Source organism: Bos grunniens, chromosome 7 (genome assembly GCF_055505025.1).
Source record: "Bos grunniens cultivar Pamir isolate PY7600 chromosome 7, Bosgru_T2T1.0, whole genome shotgun sequence".
Classification (NCBI taxonomy): domain Eukaryota; kingdom Metazoa; phylum Chordata; class Mammalia; order Artiodactyla; family Bovidae; genus Bos; species Bos grunniens.
In genome coordinates, this window is record NC_141171.1 from 44,447,726 (window position 1) to 44,467,166 (window position 19,441).

General features: G+C 39.9%; 1 protein-coding gene across 4 annotated transcripts in view; it reads right to left on the reverse strand.

Moving 5' to 3' along the window:
• Positions 1-16,498, reverse strand: part of AFF4 (ALF transcription elongation factor 4) — an 85,131-nt gene extending 68,633 nt beyond the window's left edge. For all 4 annotated transcript variants that reach the window (XM_086411550.1, XM_086411547.1, XM_086411551.1 and 1 more), the window contains exon 1: positions 16,131-16,498. The gene's annotated coding sequence lies outside the window, so the exon portion shown is untranslated. The remainder of the gene's footprint in view (positions 1-16,130) is intronic.
• Between the last annotated feature and the right edge of the window lie 2,943 nt (positions 16,499-19,441).

The following is a 19,441-nucleotide window of genomic DNA, read 5'->3' on the forward strand; positions in this document are numbered from 1 at the left end:
AAGATTTCAATTATTTCAGAATCCAGTTTATTACAACTGCTATTAAACTGTAACTTTATGTTAAAGCAAAAAGCCTCATTGGTATAGAAATTCCTCTTGCCTCATTTGACAGGATTTCTCCACCCAAAGAGAGTCTGAAGAGGTCATTTCCTACAAGCAAGGGAAACAGGTTGTACACCTGTGGAGATCAAAGCCAACAATAACAAAACATCAGGTACCTGGGATGGGGAGGGAGATGGAAGGGAGGTTCAAGAGGGAAGGGAAATAGGTATACCTATGGCTGATTCATATTGATGGTTGACAGAAAACAAAATTCTCTAAAGGAATTATCCTTCAATTTAAAAATTAAAACTAAGCTGGGCTTAACTTCCAAGCACACATTAAAAAAAAAAAAAAAAAAATTAGGTACCAAAATAGAATTTTGCATGAAAGGACCTTTCCCCTGAAGAGACTTCTATAGCTTTCAGGTTTAAACTAACTAGTAAAGGGACTTCTCTGGTGTTCCAGTGGTTAGGGCTCTGTGCTTCCAATGTGGGGGGAAGGGTAGATGCCTGACTGGGGAACTAAGATCCCACATGCCATGCCACACGGCCAAAAAATAAAAATAACATAGTAAAAAAAAAAAAAAAGGAAGGCAAAGACAATTCCATACCATTTTTTCTTTCTTTATTATATCTTTACATATCATCTAACTTTTCATAATAATGTTTCATAAATCATTTTCAACTAGGCCCTCAAAGCTTCCCAGAAATTTTACTATTTTTCTCTGACAAATGCTCTTTCCTATTCCTCACAAGAATTTTCATGGAGCTCTATGACTCTTCCTCCTAACTTCCATTCCACAAATGACCTTGTCTTACTGAACAAAGATTAAAAAGATTAAAGATCAGAGAGAAATCTCATCAATCAACCATCAACTTTCAAACTATCAGCACTGCATCCATTTTCTTCTTTCCTCTGGCTAAAAAAGAAAAAGCATCTATCAAAGAACAATTATGCCCATTTTGCTATCTTCTTCTGGACTTTTATCAGTAATTGACTTTTCTACAGCAACTTCAACTTTTCTCTCTTTAATTAATCCTTTTTATCATCATTCAAACATATTGTTCTTTAAAAAAAAGAAAGTCTTTCCTGATCCTATAGATCTCTCAAGCGACCATTCTACCTCTCCTCTATTCTCCTCCACGGGAAGGACTCTTGGTGATTCTCCATTTTCTCTGCAACCATTTGTTTCATTTAAGTTACCCAAAAGGTATTCGGAGCAATATAGTGAATACCTGGGTTATCAGCTGCCTGGGAAACACAGCATTGCCAATGAATGCTACTGTGTACCCCTCCTGGATCACATCTCCTGTGCTCCCTTCCTGACAGCCACTATTCTGATTTTGGTGTTAATCTTTTTCTCATAAATTTCTTTGTATTTTTACTATATATGTATGAATCCTTAAATAAGACCCTGAATTGTTATGCATATTTTTCAACCTTTAAAAATGGTACACTCTATAAAGACTCTGAGCCTTTTAAATTTTCAACATTATGTTGAAGTTAATCCATCCTGACTCATGTGGCTGTAGTTCATTTATTTCCACTACTGTGTTATACACTCTCCAGATTTGTTTCCTCTTTTTCTGCCATTACAAACAATGGTGTAATGATCATTTTTATACACTTCTCTTTGTACCAATGACTGAGTGAGTTTTTCTGGAACCCATATCTACAAGTGGAATTGCTAGGTTTCAGGCAATGAGCATCTCCTATTTTAACTGATACACACAAACTGCTTTCCAAAATGTATCCAATCACCATGCAACATTCTGTTTCCAACCTTGCAACATTCTGTTTCCAGCTTCCCACATTCCACTCCTTTGCCAAGATCACACTCATTTGCAAGTTGCTAAATTCAACAGACACTCTATCATTTTAGTTGACCTACCATTCCACATACTCAGCCACTAATGGCTCCTTAACATACTTTTGGCCTCTATAATCTCCCAGTTTCCTAGCATCAGGTTCTTCCGTTCTATCTACCAGACCTCTTAAAAAGTGGTGCTCCTCTGCACTCAGTCGTGGGTCTTATTTAGTCTCTGATTAAGTTTACATTCTTCCCCTACATTCTCATGGCTTAAAATACCAAGTATATGCCTACACTACAAATACCAAGATATGCTCCACATCACACCTTTCTCTTCTGAGATAGAGAACCACAAATTTAGGGACCTGTTTGATCATGTTCTTTGTCTGAGGAATATCAATCTCAGTACATCCAAAACTGATTTCTTGATCTCTTTTCCCTTCACTTCAACAACTCCTGCTCCAGTGATCCTCATTCTACCAACAAACTGCTCTTGCTGAATCCTCCCTTCAACCTCTCTCCACATCCAATCCATAATCATAGCCTCCAAAATATATCTTGTATTTATCAGTTCACTTCCTCCTCTACTGCCACTGTTCAAACAAGCCATCATTTTATCTCTGACTTGGACAAATGCTAGGGCCTTCTAATTGGGACTCCTAGTTTTTTTCTTCTCTCTCTAATCCATATTTTATACAGCAGTCAAAGTGATCTTTTTAAAACACAAATCAGATTATGTCACTCAAACCCTGATTAAAAACTTGTAGTAAGCTTTCCACCTGTAGGATAAACTTTAAGGTACTTAACATTGGCCTGCAAAGCCAGGACTTGACTTTCTCCTGATGTGACTCCTGCCTATCTACCTCATCAGATTCATTTTATATCCTGACACCCTCCCCTCCCAGCTCCCACCAAGGGCTGTTTTCGCGTTTCTTGAACTTGTGGTACTCCTTCCAGCTTAAGGAAATTCATGCAGATAATTCTTCAGAGTACCTGATCACAATTAAGTATAAACTTATTTTGATGTTCATTAGTATTTCCTCTTCCACTAGACAATAATCTGTGAATGTGTTTTCCAGCATCACATACCTGAACATAACCTAGCAGACAACCAAATAAGTAAGCTGAACTTTACAACCTGATTAAAAAGGAGTGATTATCTCATTTATTAGGAGATAATATCTTGAGATCATGATATCCTTTACCTAATACCACAAAATACTATTATTTTGGGACTTTCCTGGTGGTCCAGTGGTTAAGAATCCACCATGCTGTGTAGTGGATGCAGGTTCAATCCCTGGTCAGGTAACTAAGATCCCACATGCCTTGGCACAACTAGGACAGAGCACCGCAACTACTGAGTTCACACGCCACAGCGAGAGTTTGTGCACCGTAACAAAAGATCCTACATGATGCAAAGAAGGCCCTGGGTGCCCCAACTAAGACATGACTGATGCAGCCAAAAAAATAATTTTTAAAAATACTAACATTTCAAAATTGAAACAATTAGTACTTTATATCACACTAAAATCAGACACTATTCTGCAACACATTTTAACTTAGTAGATTCTTAACATTTGCATTTAATGATTTGAGATTGACAAGAACTGAAATATATTTCTTTACTAATGTGTTAAGCTATATATACAACTCTGATACTTTAATGATACTTCCTCACCTTAGAAATCAAACAGTATCACAAGGTTTATTATGTTATTAAGCAGTATCCAATTTCAAACACTATTTGCCAAACTGATTACTGATAAACTGAGTTGCTCTTTTTAAAATATTAGACAATTTAAAATCTTAATTGAAGAGCAGAAATGCTTATTACATACACAAGTATGCTCACACTTAAGTGTAAGCATTAGAATATGAGTATTCATATTATTTGTAGCCAGCTGCCTCTCTTTAGATGTTTCTCTCAGTACTAAAACTAAATGCTCCTGCTTCCCTTAGTAAGTAATCCTGCATGGTTACATGCCCTGAAGCTGTTTTAAAAACATAACGAAATAAAATTATACTTCTTGGGCATTTACTAATACTTGAGAAATGTTTAAACCAAACTTAATTCGTTTGCATTTATCTCAAAAAACTGTGCTACCACTCTAAAAGCATATAAACAAATCAAAATGAGAAGTCCACCTTTATCTTTAAAGATAAACAAATGGGTGGAAAGAATAGTTAAAAGTCAAATTTCAGAAATCTCTTTATAAAGAAGAAAATCTTTTGACTCAGTTTCTTACTTTGAAAGCATACAAATATCTAAAACCTGCAAAGGTATCTTATTGGAAACTTATGTAACATATGAACCAATAATTATCTTTACAACTTTATAAAACAGATCTAATTAAGACATTTTCTACTTAAAAGTCATTAATAACTCTCCTCTCCATGGAAATCTAACAATCATATCTCAGGTTGCAAAGCTGTCCAAAGTCCAATTTCTATCTACTTTTATAAAGACTTCAGTACTTATCTGAGCCCGAAAATAACCTACACATATTCAGATCCAGGTCTCTGCTCAAACTAGTCCCTGTACATATAATGTCCTTCCTTCTCTCCATTTCCAAATACATCCATTTGAAAGTTTATCACACAGCACCCTTCCTCCAAGAAGGTCTCTAAGAATCCTCTGGGAACTAAACTCATTTACTTCCCGAAACATTTCTTTTTATTTCATTTGGCACTAACACTTGCCTGACATTATCGTTATTTTTCTACCTGCTTTCTCTACTCATCTCCATGTTATAAGCTTCTAGACAGAAAGAACTAAAGATATGATTTAACTTCCCCTCTCTCCTCTCTAGCACTTAACGTAATGGCTGGCATACAACAGATATATACTCAAAACACTTGATGAATTTTATAAAGGTAACACTAAAGTCTTACAGCCTCAAGAGTCAAAGAGGCAGTGAGAGTACTCACTGAAAGTTGTGTTTCACATGTCGCCCATCTTTTTTTACCCACATAGTCTCCCATTCCTTAAGACCTGCTTACATTTCACAACAATAAGATAGTAGGTTTTCTTTTTCCCACATTCAATACATTATAAACCCAATAAATCATTACTATTGATACTAAATGAATTCTGTTGTTTTTAAAGCAATTTCTCTAAAAGAAAAAACAAAAGAAACACAAGTATAGAAATGATTAATTTCTATTTTTACTTAAACCCTGTACTCTCAAATGTTCACCAAATATAAGTGCTAGACTATAAACTCTCAGCATCATACTTGGCAAACTGAGATGGTATGAAAACTGTTTCAGTAACAACACTCAGAAAGAAATGATCAGCTCAAAAAGTACTGCAAGACTGCTTTCATTTATAGGACCTGAGGAAGCCAAGAGAAAATAACACGGGTCCAAAAGGCTAAATAAAAGTTTTATTACTTAAAAATGCATCTAGCAAATTAAGCAAAAGTTAAAAAGCATTACATAGCAAAGGTTCTTTAGAATTAACACTAAAAAGGAATTCTTTCTAGTCAATTTCATCTTCACTTGCTTATTTCCAAAGTAAAGTGAAGTCGCTCAGTCGTGTCTGACTCTTTGTGACCCCATGGACTGTAGCCTACCAGGCTCTGAGGAGCCTCTCAGTCCATGGAATTTTCCAGGCAAGAGTACTGGAGTAGGTTGCAAGTGGTAAAAAAGTATCTGAATTTCCTGAAATATATTTTAGTGCTTTGCCTGCGTGCTGTCGAGTCATTCATGTCCGACTCTTTGCGACCTCATGGACTGCAGCCCACCATGCTCCTCTATCCGTGGAGATTCTCCAGGCAAGAATACTAAAGAGGGTTGCCATGCCCTCCTCCAGGGGATCTTCTGGACCCAGGGATCGAACCTGTGTCTCTTACATCTCCTGCATTGGCAGGTGGGTTCTATACTACTGGCGGCACTGGGGGAGAAGGCAGTGGCACCCCACTCCATTACTCTTGCCTGGAAAATCCCATGGATGAAGGAGCCTGGAAGGCTTCAGTCCATGGGGTCGCTGAGGGTCAGACACGACTGAGCGACTTCACTTTCATGCATTGGAGAGGGAGATGGCAACCCACTCCGGTGTTCTTGCCTGGAGAATCCCAGGGATGGGGCATCCTGGTGGGCTGCTGTCTATGGGGTTGCACAGAGTCGGACACGACTGAAATGACTCAGCAGCAGCAGCACTGGGAAGCCCATTTAGTGCCTTAGAATACTTCAAAAAAAAAAAAAAAGGTGAGAGAAAAATGCTAACATAGAAACTTACATCAGCCCCTATCCTAATTACCCTAAATTCTTGTTAATAACCTTCTATTAAGATGTAAATAAGGAGACTTCACTGGTGGTCAAGTGGTTAAGACCCTGAGCTCCCAAAGCAGGGGGCCTCTGTTCCATCCCTGGTCGGCGAACTACAGCCTGCATGCCACAACCAAGCCCACATGCTGCAACGAAGACCTGGTGCAATCAAATAAATTTTTTTTAAATGTAAATAAGAATACTACTTTTAAAGGTAGCTAAGGTCATTTAAGGTTACTTCTCTTAAATCACTGGAATATAAACTTACAAAGTATAAATTAGTTATTTATTATGGTACAAAGAATACTTACTTTGAAAAATCAACTGATAAAGGGATGAGTAAATGTACTTTCAAAATATTTTCTAATTCAGACTTGTAACATATTTAAATAGAATTCAGAAGGAATTCTGAAGGCTTTATAACTCTGATTTTAAAATGTCTCTTTGGTATAAACCAATACTATATATAAGGTACATTAACATTGTAGTTTAACCAGGGCATATGTTGTATCAGACACTGCACTAAGGCTAAGATATAAAAACAAAAGTTAGCCATCATTTCCTAAGATTTGATTGCAGCTAGATTAACTACAGAAAGGTGGCATGAGGGCAGGAGAAGAGAAGGGAAGAAAGAAAAGGGAGGGAGAAAGGTTAGTTTTGAGCAGAAAGAACATCTTGTCGACCCAAGGAAGAGAGACAGGATCAAGAGTAGTTGGATAATAGGGTTGGGGGGAGTGAAAATGAAAGGTAAGACTGGAGAAATACATGGGATCAAACTAGACCTTTGGGTTTGTTTCTGAAATCTGAAAGACATAAAGATATCTTTTCAGAGAAAATTATATCTCTCAGATCTTGAGTGATGACCTTTTAAAAATTATAATGCTAAGAATTTAGTATGAATATAAAATTAGGTATGAACTAATTTTGTTTATAGCTCTATGGAACTGTAACACTTTAAACAACTTTAAAACACTTTAAACACTTTAAAACAACTTTAAATAACACTAATGTGGGATTTCCCTGGTGGTCCAGTGGTTGAACTCCACATTTCCATTTCAGGGGGCACGGTTCTATCCCTGGTTGGGGAACTAGGATCCCACATCCTGCATAACACTATTGTTACAGATTATGCTATTTTACATAAACTAAACCAATGATGTATTCGATCCTGAAAATATGTAGCCTCAGGTTTAGTTTGATATACAGACAGATAGATGGAGAAGGAAATGGCAACCCACTCCAATATGCTTGCCTGGGAAATCTCATGGACAGTGGAGCATTGTGGGCTATAGTCCATGGAGTTGCAGACATAGCAACTAAACAACAATAGATAGACAGATACAGATATACAAGTAGATAGATATATCTATCTATCTATATATAGCAACTAAACAACATAGTTTAGATAGATAGAACAATGGAACAATAGATAGATAGATATAGATATACAGGTAGAGATATCTGGTTGCACCACAGAGCTTGTGGAATTTTAGTTCCATGACCAGGGACTGAACTCAGGCTCTCATCAATGAGAGCACAGAGTTCTAACCACTGGACAGCCAGGGAATGCCCAGTTTTCTACAGTTTTAAACCATTTGGTTGCACCACAGAGCTTGTGGAATTTTAGTTCCATTACCAGGGACTGAACTCAGGCTCTCATCAATGAGGGCACAGAGTTCTAACCACTGGACAGCTAGGGAATGCCCAGTTTTCTACAGTTTTAAACCATTTCTGTAATTTGACTACAAGAACATAGTGTAGAAAATGCTTATAAATATGTCATACTGCTGCTGAGTCGCTTCAGTCGTGTCCGACTCTGTGCGACCCCATAGACGGCAGCCCACCAGGCTCCACCGTCCCTGGGATTCTCCAGGCAAGAACACTGGAGTGGGTTGCCATTTCCTTCTCCAATGCATGAAAGGGAAAAGTGAAAGTGAAGGCGCTCAGTCATGTCCAACTCTTCACGACCCCATGGACTACAGCCTACCAGGCTCCTCTGTCCATGGGATTTTCCAGGCGAGAGTACTGGAGTGGGGTGCCATTGCCTTCTCCACCATACCAGCTGCTGCTGCTACTGCTGCTAAGTCGCTTCAGTCGTGTCCAACTCTGTGCAACCCCATAGACAGCAGCCTATTAGGCTCTGCCGTCCCTGGGATTCTCCAGACAAAAACACTGGAGTGGGTTGCCATTTCCTTCTCCATTGCGTGAAAGTGAAAAGTGAAAGTGAAGTCGCTCAGTCACATCCGACTCGTGGCAACCCCATGGACTGCAGCCATGGGATTTTCTAGGCAAGAGTACTGGAGTGGCTTGCCATTGCCTTCTCCGACCATACCAGCTAGTAGTCCCTAAATATCAATTTTAAAGAGGCCTTACTTGCTAACTCTGGCCATCTTTCTTGCTCATTTGTGGTTTAGTACCTTCATGGCAATCCACTCTAGCATTCTTGAAGGGATAATCCCATGTACAGAGGAGCCTGGTGGGCTATAGTCTATGGGGTTGCAAAGAATCAGGCACAACTGAGCATGCATGTACCTTAACGAAAACTATGTTAAATGTGTATCTAGAATAACGACTGCTGAAGTTTGAATAAAACACTCATACTGCAAACAAACTGTTTCATATTGATTAATTACAAGATGGGATCTACCAGATACACCTCACAGTGAAAACATAATACTAACTACTAGCCCAGGTTTATATTAACATATACATGATCCAATTTAACTCACCATCTTGCCCTGCCTGAGCATCATTAGTATAATGATGCTTTAAAGCATTAGTTATAATGCTTTATAACTTGGCATAAACACGTTAATAAACAAAATCTAATAAATAAAATCTAAACTCCCAAGCCATTACTTGGCTATAAATCAGTCCTTTAGAAGTTAACATAAAAATTCACTAATGTACAAGAATCCCCAGTTAGAATACTACAGAAAATGCCACACTACTAAGGAGTTCAAGGAGAAGTGAATTTGCCATTTGAGGGAAAAAAAAATAATCACTCTGGTACAGGATGAAGTAGATTACAAGGTAACAAATGAGAAGACTATTGCAATAACCCAGGTAAGAAATGAAAGCATGGATTAAGACAGTAATGGTAGGAGTGTTGATAATGTAGATAAAGGGTTTGGATTCAAAGATTTTATGGAGGCAGAATCTTGGGGATAGACAGATGTGAGAAGTAAAACAGAGAAATCAAGGACAACCTGCAGGTTTCTAGGAAAAACAATAGTGGTATAATCTCTGAGGAAGAAAAACAGAATTTAGGAGTGAGGAGATTGAGAAGCAGTAGAATTCAACATAATTAACACTTACAGGGACTATCTGATCAGCTTCTAGTCCTAGAAGCTTACTCATACCCAGTTGTTCTCAAAATTCTCTCCCCCATTCACGCAGATATACTAAGAGCAACCATGTTACAACAGAAGCTAGAGTGTAATCTTACCTTCAGGGTACAGTTGTCAGATAAAGTTTGGATTTTTAACTAAAGCTAGGCCAATGTGCAGACCCCACCTGTTTTATTTAAATATCTATCTATATACGCAAGTGTGTGTGTATAAACACACACGTATACGCACATATACATATATCTACATGTATACATGGGAGAAGGCAATAGCACCCCACTCCAGTACTGTTGCCCGGAAAATCCCATGGATGGAGGAGCCTGGTGGGCTGCAGTCCATGGGGTTGCTAAGAGTCAGACACGACTGAGTGACTTCACTTTCACTTTCCACTTTCACACATTGGAGAAGGAAATGGCAACCCACTCCAGTGTTCTTGCCTGGAGAATCCCATGGACAGAGAAGCCTGGTAGGCTGCAGTCCATGGGGTCACACAGAGTCGGACACCACTGAAGCAACTTGGCAGCAGCAACACACATATACATACATACAAATAGATACATATACAAACAATCAAACAAAAAATACCCTAAGGGTCATCACAGTAAATAGGACCTTGTAACTAACTGCTCAACCCTAAGGCAATCCTCAGACTAAAATATCCACTAAGGGCCATTTCATCTGCTAAGACAGAAGTTGACAAACTTTTTTAAAGTAAATATTTTTGGCTTTATAGGCATAAAGTTAGGACTACTCAACTCTGCCACTGTAGTAGCAAAAGCCATGAACAAATGGGTGTGCTGTCTGTGCTCCGATAAAACTTTATTCAGGGACACTGAATTTTGAGCTTCCTATAATTCCCATATACCACAAAATATTCTTCTTTTGATTTTTTTCTCACCATTTAAAAAAATGTAAAAACACTCTTTGCTCTCCGGCCATACAAAAGCAGGCAGCACTGGACCTACCAACCACAATGTGTCAATCCTTGTGCAAAGGCAACAGAACTGCCCTCTCCTAAAATTCTTTCAAATGCCCTCTAAGTATAAGCCTCAACCTAAAACAACAGAAAAGGAAAATCTTTCTAGCGGACAGAACTGAAAATCTTCATTTGGCTCATCAAAGAACTCACTCCACTTGCAAGGAAATAAGTCAACAAATGAAGGCCCAAGTAATTTGCTGGTTCTATCATTCACCTTATACTGTACCTGTCCAGCAAGACATGGTGTAAGTTTGGGAACAATGATACCTTCCTTTCCCTTCCCCTCCTAAGAGTTTCAGGGTCTTTTTCCCCTATCACTGTGTATCAGTTATGTTAGGAATGCTTAAATTTAGTATTTAGTCCACAATTTTCAGACCTGTGACAAAGCATATCTAGGTCTGATTAACAAAGAATATCACCTTTAGAATCTGGACTCAGAGAACAATATACCTCTGGATGCAGTAAGTAGATATGATTTGGGTTATTTCCGTAGCAGAGATGAGAGTGTTTGCTGGTATATATAGTGATATTATATTAAAGAAAATATTAAATATATATAAGAAAAGTAGGACTCTGTGTGTACTAAATAGCCATGGAATGAATGAATTGGACAACTGTTTTAGCGTGTCCTTTATTCCTCTTCTCTGCAGGATGCAACCCTGTAACCAAAGCTGTGGTCCAGAGGTGGACACATAATCTAATGAGTCCCTTTATTGAGATCTGAGATTAAGAATCATGTCAGCCTCTCTGATGGCAGAAGATCAAGATTTAAAATTCAAAAGATACTAATAAGTATTAAAGTTGATCTGCAGCAAAAGAGAACTAACTCAACACACAAATAGCATCTTGTAGAAAAAAAGAGTATCTTCTGAGATACAGAGGATACTCCTGACCTCACATGGAGCCTCTGGATCTAGTTTTTCCTGACTTCCAGCTGTCCTCCTATGGCTTGACTGCCTTCCTGAGAATTCATGGGAATTCCAGTAAATTCTTCTTTATGCTTAAGTTAGAAATGTGTCTTTTTCCTGACTAAAACAAGGTACATATTGGACAATCTCAAGAGGGACAGTCAGTTAGATCAAAGAGTTCTAGTGAGTTTAAAACTTAAAGATGGTAGTTACAGCAATAAAAACGGATGAAATCACCTAGAAGAGTGAAAACAGGTCCAGGTGAAAATTCATAACTATCAATATGATCAGCAGAGAATTAAGCATCTGCAAAGAGGCAGCTAGTACTAAGAAAGGCAGGAAAGGGACAGAGTCATAAAAGTCAAGTAAATAAACAGTTATCAAGGAGACAATGGGTAACAATACCAAGTATAGAAAGAGGTAAACGACTAAGCAATGACTATACAATTTGACAATGCAGAAGTTACAGGTGGCCTTGGTAAGAGCAATTTTACTGGCTTGCTAGGATGAGAAGCCAGGCTGAGAGTTCAAGAATACATGGGAAGTACACAACTCTACCTACAAAGTATTCTTCCCATTAAAAAGAAAATTCATGTCTGAACTGGATCAAGCTTCTAGATGTAACTACTAATTTACAGGAAAAACAGTGGACAGAGGAACATATTACATGAAACCACAGGGATGTAATCAGCAAAATCCAGACTATGAGAAATCTCATGGGCAAAGGCTTGGTTTCTTTAACAAACCAACTGCATAGGAATAAAAACAAAAAGACAGTAAGGAACCCATAGAGGAAAAAAGAAAAGAGGGTTGAGATACACATCAATCCAATATGATGTATGAATCTTATTTGGATCCTAATTCAGACAAACTGTTTAAAACAAAAACTCCAGTAAGGGAAATTTGAACAATGACTACAATATGTGATGACATTAAGGAATCACTATTAATTTTTTAAGTAAAATCTTAAATTGGATTAGTGCTTTAATTCTTAGAACCACACAATAATATTGTATAACAGTCTTTATTCTACTAGTGAGTCTTCCCTGACTGTGCTTGAAGTCATCCAATGTGCTACAGTTTCACAGTTAATGCATAACACATAATTATTAAGAGAGATACAGTGATACAAGGACTCAAAGGAGATAGGGCACAATTAGGGTAGGGTGGCGTCAAGTAAAACTTAAGGTAATGGTATTTGCATTGTGCCTTAAATGATGGTGAAATGTAAAGAGGTAGGAATAAAAGAGGAAAAGTGATATTCCAGATGGAAGAAATGATAGCAATTGGAAAGAGGTGGGAAGACCTATTTATGAAGAGCACTGACTGTACTCACCTTTCCATAAAATTGTCCCCATCCTAATGATGACAAAAAGAAAAAGTCAAAGAAGCCGAATAGAAGCCCAGTTCCAGGACAGATCACGACAGTATCTGGGTGGCCAAACCATACTGGCTTTATCTAGAACAATCTATTTATAGAGTCAATTTCTGGGCGTGAGGAGTTAACCACAAGTGTAGGAGTGCTTTTCTTAAACCAAAGAGAAAGGTAGCAAGGTAACAAGTCAAGTTAGCTTTAAGCGGTTTTTAGTCACTGACTATACCTTATTCCACAATAACTGAGACTGGCAAACACCATCCCAGGGATCAAATATAATTGTTTCAACTTAGAGGAAATAAAAAAGGAAGTGGGAAAAGCATAATGAAGACTGGGGGGTTAAAAAGTTGAAAAACCTTTATATTATACATAAAAGTTTTTATAGTAAGATATCTGTAGAATACAGCTTAAACAAAAAATAAAATCTACCATATGATCCAACCACCACACTCTTGGCCAAAAACTATAATTCAAAATGATACATGCATCTTATGTTTATTGCTCACTATTCACAATAGCCAAGACATGGAAACAACCTAAATGTTCATTGACAGATGAATGGATAAAGAATATGTGGTCCATATATATACAATGGAATACTACCCGGTCATAAAAAAAGAACAAAATAATGCCATTTGCAGCAACATGGAAACAACTAGAGATTATCATTCCAGGTGAAGTCAGAAAGAGAAAGGCAAATAACATAAGATACCACTTATGTGGAATCTAAACTATGGCACAGATGAACCTATCTACAAAACAGAAACAGACTCACAGACATAGAGAACAGACTTGTGGTTGGGGAGAGGGCAACTAGGCTGGGGCATGGACTGGGAGTTTAGGGTTAGTAGATGCAAACTGTTACATACAGAATGGATAAACATTCTGTATGTTTATCCTACTGTAGAGCACAAAGGTCGTACTGTACAGCACAAAGAACTAGATTCAATATCCTGGGGTAAACCATAATGGAAAAGAATATAAAAAGATAATGTATATATGTGTATAATTGAGGCACTGCTATACAGTAGAAATTAACACAACATACTTCAATAAAAAAATAAATTTAAAAAACTAATAAAATAAAATAAAATCTAAGTCATCTATTTTTATAATACACACTTCACTTCTGGGTCACTGTCCAGGTGTACCTTCATTTGATACTTTAGGAATACCTCTGATTTTTATGAAAAAAAATTTAAAGAGAAGGCCTCATACATTCCAGACTCCATTCTAAACCAGTAGATGGTCACAAAAGAAACACCTGTTTTCTTTGTTTCTCTCAGGTACATATAAAAATATGACATTTACCTTAACCCTTAAAAACAAAAGATACATAATTTTAGAAGTCTTCGTCTTCTGTCATCTTCTGTAGCTGATAGTTACTTTTTCCCCTTCAAATACTGGTCACTTGCTCATATGATTTTTTTAGGAGTACCCTTTTGTGAAATCTTGGGTTGGATATCCCATTCAAATTCAACCTAATAACTGTATAAAATATTGGGGAGGACACAAAGATATATAGTCCTTGCTCTAAAGACACAACAGACCTATAAAAAAATCACAATAAAAAGCAGAATGCATCAACTGTCACGAAGAGTTACAACATCTTAAGTGCACAGAGAAGGGAATGTACATCATCTGACAAGCAGAAACTGAATCTAAATGAAAAGATGCTGTCTTTAAGAATTCTTAATTACACAGCTTCAGAGCACTGTAGAATCACATTTACACCTTAAAATGGTAGACTATTTTCCAATGAATACAGCTAAGCTCTTTCTTTAATCAAACAGTAAAGGTTTGGTCATTCACAAACATCCTATCTTGTTCCCACACCTGACACAGAATTTTATTTAAAGCAAAATCTGTCTACTGTTCCTGTAGAGCTAACAAAAACCAAAGTCGTGAGCCTGCAAGCCACCATAAACTGAATGAAACTGCTGGTGTTAAACACACACACACACACACACACAATTTTTTAATTGCTTCAGGTAAGTTAAGGCTAAAAGAGAATTTAAAATAACTTAAGCTTTGTTTGTGTTTGGAGACTGAAAGAGGCAGTGATGAAAAAGTAAAATAAATCTGAGCAATTTAAAGAAGCCAGCTTTGTTAAAAACCAGATGGCCACTTGCCAACACTTCTTCAGGAACATAAGACCAAAGACGATTCTAGGCAAGATTCACTGGCCACAGAGGCTCTTTATTAAACACAAAATCAAGAAAGTTCTCATAAATATTTCAATTTTAGTAAGTTAAAGGACAGTTAAATAAAAGGAGCACTTTACAAAGCTTTGCAGAATCAATACGGAAACAAAGCTCTGTGCTTTTAACATCGGAGCCCTCAAACACAAGCCACATTTTAAACGTCACATTTACAAACCTCCTATTCACAAACAACTATAGCCTAAATTCCGTCAGGAAAAGTACTGGTAACTGGAAAAGGGACCGGCCTTAGTTTAAAATCTCCAACAGGTCAGCAGAAAAGAAATCGCACAATTCTGAATTGCAAGTGTCTGAGAACCCTAAATCGAACTCTTCGTCTTAGGCTGAACTCTATACGCAAGCATTTCACATCTGTACCTTCAACTTCCTATAAATGATATCGTTTGTGAAAGAAAAGACAATAAGGATACTCCTCAAACTCCTATATCCCATGATCCATCCTCAAAGAGTGGAAGGAACAGCAAAGTGGAAGGAACAAAGCACTGACGTCAATTACGAGATTAACCCCGGGCACAGGCAGCTGGAGGGAAGGCCTACACATCAACACCCAAATACAAGCTATCGGGGTAACTAGCTAGCAGGGCGATTCAGAAGTTATGGGGGGTATTCAAGTATTACACCCCCATATTCCCATTTTTAGTCAATCCCCTTCGCCAGTCGAAGGCGGAAATTTTTCCTTTTTTTTTTTTTTTTTCTTTTGCGGGGGGGGGGGGGGGGCGGGGGCGGGGGAGGAGGAGGAGGACGTGCGCAGGATCGCGAGAAGGAAAGCGAGAACTAGTTGGGTAATGATAGCCAGAACCTAGGCCTATTCTCTCTTTTAACTAGAAATGACTTGAAATTGAGGAAGGTTATTAAAAAGTAACAGATCAGTCGATGATGAATTTCTGAGGGAAGGAACGGATTAAGGGACGAAAGGAGAAACGGTGAAGATGGATTTCTGGGAATTTTTGTTAGGATTGGGTTAGCTTTTTAAATTTTCTTTCTTTCTTTCTTTTCTTTTTCTTTTTTTTTTTTTGAGGATCGGGGGTGGAAGGCGAAGATGAGGGAAGAAGCCGAATCGAGCAGCCCTAACCTGGAAGGTCTCTCCGAGCCCCCAGGAGAACCCTGTTCTCCCCTCCCCCCACTGTCTCCCCGCGGCCGGCCCGGCCCTCAGTCAGTCAGTCGGCTGTTCTCACCTCCAGTCCCGGCTCCGCTAGGCCCGAACCATTTCCCGGTTGCGGCAGAGGCGGCGGCGAGCCTGCACCTTCAAGGGACGCGCATTCGAGCCCGCCGGGGGGGCGGCGACAGGCTGCCAAGGGCGAGGAGCTCCGGGCGGCGGCGGCGGCGGCGGCGGCGGCGGGGGTTCGAGAGGTCTCAAAAAGCGCAGGCGGCGACGTACTTCAAACACCACAGGCGGAGGTCCCGCCCCGCTCCATGACTGTCGGGCCTAACCCCCGACGGCCGGCTGAGGCGACAGGGGCGGGCTGACGAGGACCTGGCTCCGGGCTCCCCCGCCCCGTCCGCTGGCGACGGCGGCTCGACTACCGCAGCCAGGACTGTGACTGACGCAGCGGCCGCGCCACCCATGTGACCAGGGCCGGGCGGGGACCAGAGCGTCACGTGGCGTCGCCGCGCCCCTCCCCGCCACAAAAACGGAGGGCTACGGGGCCTGCTGCGTTGGGGGGTGACGCTGACGGTGGTGACGTGCACGGCCGCCGGATCCGAAGACCCGGGGCAAGCCGGGTACTGGCTCAGGTGGCCTAGGCCAGCGTCCCGAGCCCGGCGGCAGCGTCTGACAGGGCGGGCTGGGCATTGCCCGGCCTGCACACCCCGGCGCGTAGCCGCTAGTGAAGTTCGGAAGGGCGGGGCCGGGACGAGCCGGATCTACCGGTTCTGGGGCTCAGGAGAGAAGTCTGTCAGCCTAAGGGTGTGGCTGAAGCCCCCAGACCCTCTGTCAGGTGCTGACGTCTAAGCCCGGGGTTACGAGACCCTCCACAGCTCCGGCCGAAAAGGGAAGTTTGCCGGGAGTTTCTGTGCAGGAGGCCGCCTAGAACCTCGCATGAACTTCCACGAAGCCAAGCCAGCCCTTTTTTCTTCGTCATCTCAACAGCTTCTACCATTAGTACTTTTCTTCAGGACGTTCCAAACACTTTCCTTCAGTTGTTAACATCCGTGCCAGTCAGGGCAAGCTATAATTTTATGGAGAGTAAAGTCATAGTTACAGACTCAGTTCAGTTTAGTCACTTAGTCGTGTCCAACTCCTTGCAACCCCACGGACTGCAGCACGCCAGGCTTCCCTGTCCATCACCAACACCCAGAGACTACTCAAACTCATGTCCATCGCCTCGGTGATGCCAGCCAACCATCTCATCCTCTGTCCTCCCCTTCTCCTCCCGCCTTCAGTCTTTCCCAGCATCAGGGTCTTTTCCATTGAGTCAGCTTTTCCAATCAAGTGGCCAAAGTATTGGAGATTCAGCTTCAACATCAGTCCTTCCAATGAGTATTCAGGACTGATTTCCTTTACGATTGACTGCTTGGATCTCCTTGCAGTCCAAGGGATTCTCAAGAGTCTTCTCCAACACCACAGTTCAAAATCATCAATTCTTCCTAGCTCAGCTTTCTTTATAGTCCAACTCTCACATCCATACATGACTACTGGAAAAACCATAGCTTTGACTAGACAGACGTTTGTTGGTAAAGTAATGTCTCTGTTTTTTAATATGCTGTCTGGGTTGGTCATAGCTTGTCTTCCAAGGAGCAAGTGTCTTTTAATTTCATGACTGCAGTCACCATCTTGTGGTGATTTTGGAGCCCCCTCCAAAAAAGTCTCTCACTGTTTCCATTGTTTCCCCATCCATTTCCCATGAAGTGATGGGACCGGATGCCATGACCTTAGTTTTCTGAATGTTGAGTTTTAAGCCAACGTTTTCACTCTCCTCTGAAAGAGCAGTGGCTTTCATCAAGAGTCTCTTTAGTTCTTTGCTTTGTGCCATAAGGGTGGTGTCATCTGCATATCTGAGGTTATTGATATTTCTCCCAGCAGTCTTGATTCCAGCTTGTGCTTCATCCAGCCCAGTGTTGCTCATGATGTACTCTGCATATAAATTAAATAAGCAGGGTGACAATATACAGCCTTGACAAACTCCTTTCCCGATTTGGAACCAGTCTGTTGTTCCATGTCCAGTTCTAACTGTAGCTTCTTGACCTCTATACAGATTTCTCAGGAGGTAGGTAAGGTTGTCTGGTATTCTGTCTCTTTAAGAATTTTCCAGTTTGTTGTTATCCACACAGTCAAAGGCTTTGGCGTAGTCAATAAAGTAAAAGTAGATGTTTTTCTGGAACACTCCTGCTTTTTCTATGATTCAATGGATGTTGGCAATTTGATCTCTGGTTCCTCTGCCTTTTCTAAATCCAGCTTCAGACTAGACAGGATTTTCAAAGTGTCTCATACAATACATAGTTACACCAATATGGTAACTATCCAGAGAAACTACTTTGGGTTCATCATTTGGAAAACACTTTATAACTTCCTGCTTCTTATCTGTTTTCTTTCCACCTAAGGCCGTCATGGAAAGCTGGGGTTTTTTTCCTTTCACTTTCTACTAATTTTGAAGGAAGCATTTTAAAGATTTTTTAAAATAAAATTCAAGGATTTTAGGAGCTTTTTGATAAACTATAAAGAATGTGCATATGAAAATGTTTTTATTAGTCCTAAAAGCTGGTCCTAAATTTATTAGGACTAATGAATTTATTAGTCCTAAATTCATCAGCATTATTTTTTCTTCATATAATTCTGAAGTGACGACATATTCTTTAAGGCTAAACTATTTATATAGATTTTGTCTATGTATCTATGTAAATTAGGAAATGTAGTCATGCAAAACCCAAAATGAACTATGATAAAGTAGAGTGAAAAATAATGGGCACCCGCATCTCTGACCTTCAACTATTCCAGTTCTAGAGGCAATCCCTTAACCCTCCCCAAGATGTGTCATAAATATATATTAAAATACATGTACTTTTTATGCAAAAGATAACATACTGTGTATACCGTTAAGTTCTTTTTCTCAGTTAAATATCCTGGATATCTTCTCAGTTCAGTTCAGTTGCTCAGTCGTGTCTGACTCTGTGACCCCATGAATTGCAGTACGAAAGGCCTCCCTGTCCATCACCAACTCCCAGAGTTCACTCAGACTCACGTCCATCGAGTCAGTGATGCCATCCAGCCATCTCATCCTCTGTCCTCCCCTTCTCCTCCTGCCCCCAATCCCTCCCAGCATCAGAGTCTTTTCCAATGACTCAACTCTTCGCATGAGGTGGCCAAAGTACTGGAGTTTGAGCTTTAGCATAATTCCTTCCAAAGAAATCCCAGGGCTGATCTCCTTCAGAATAGACTGGTTGGGTCTCCTTGCAGTCCAAGGGACTCTCAAGAGTCTTCTCCAACACCACAGTGCAAAAGCATCAATTCTTCGGCACTCAGCTTTCTTCACAGTCCAACTCTCACATC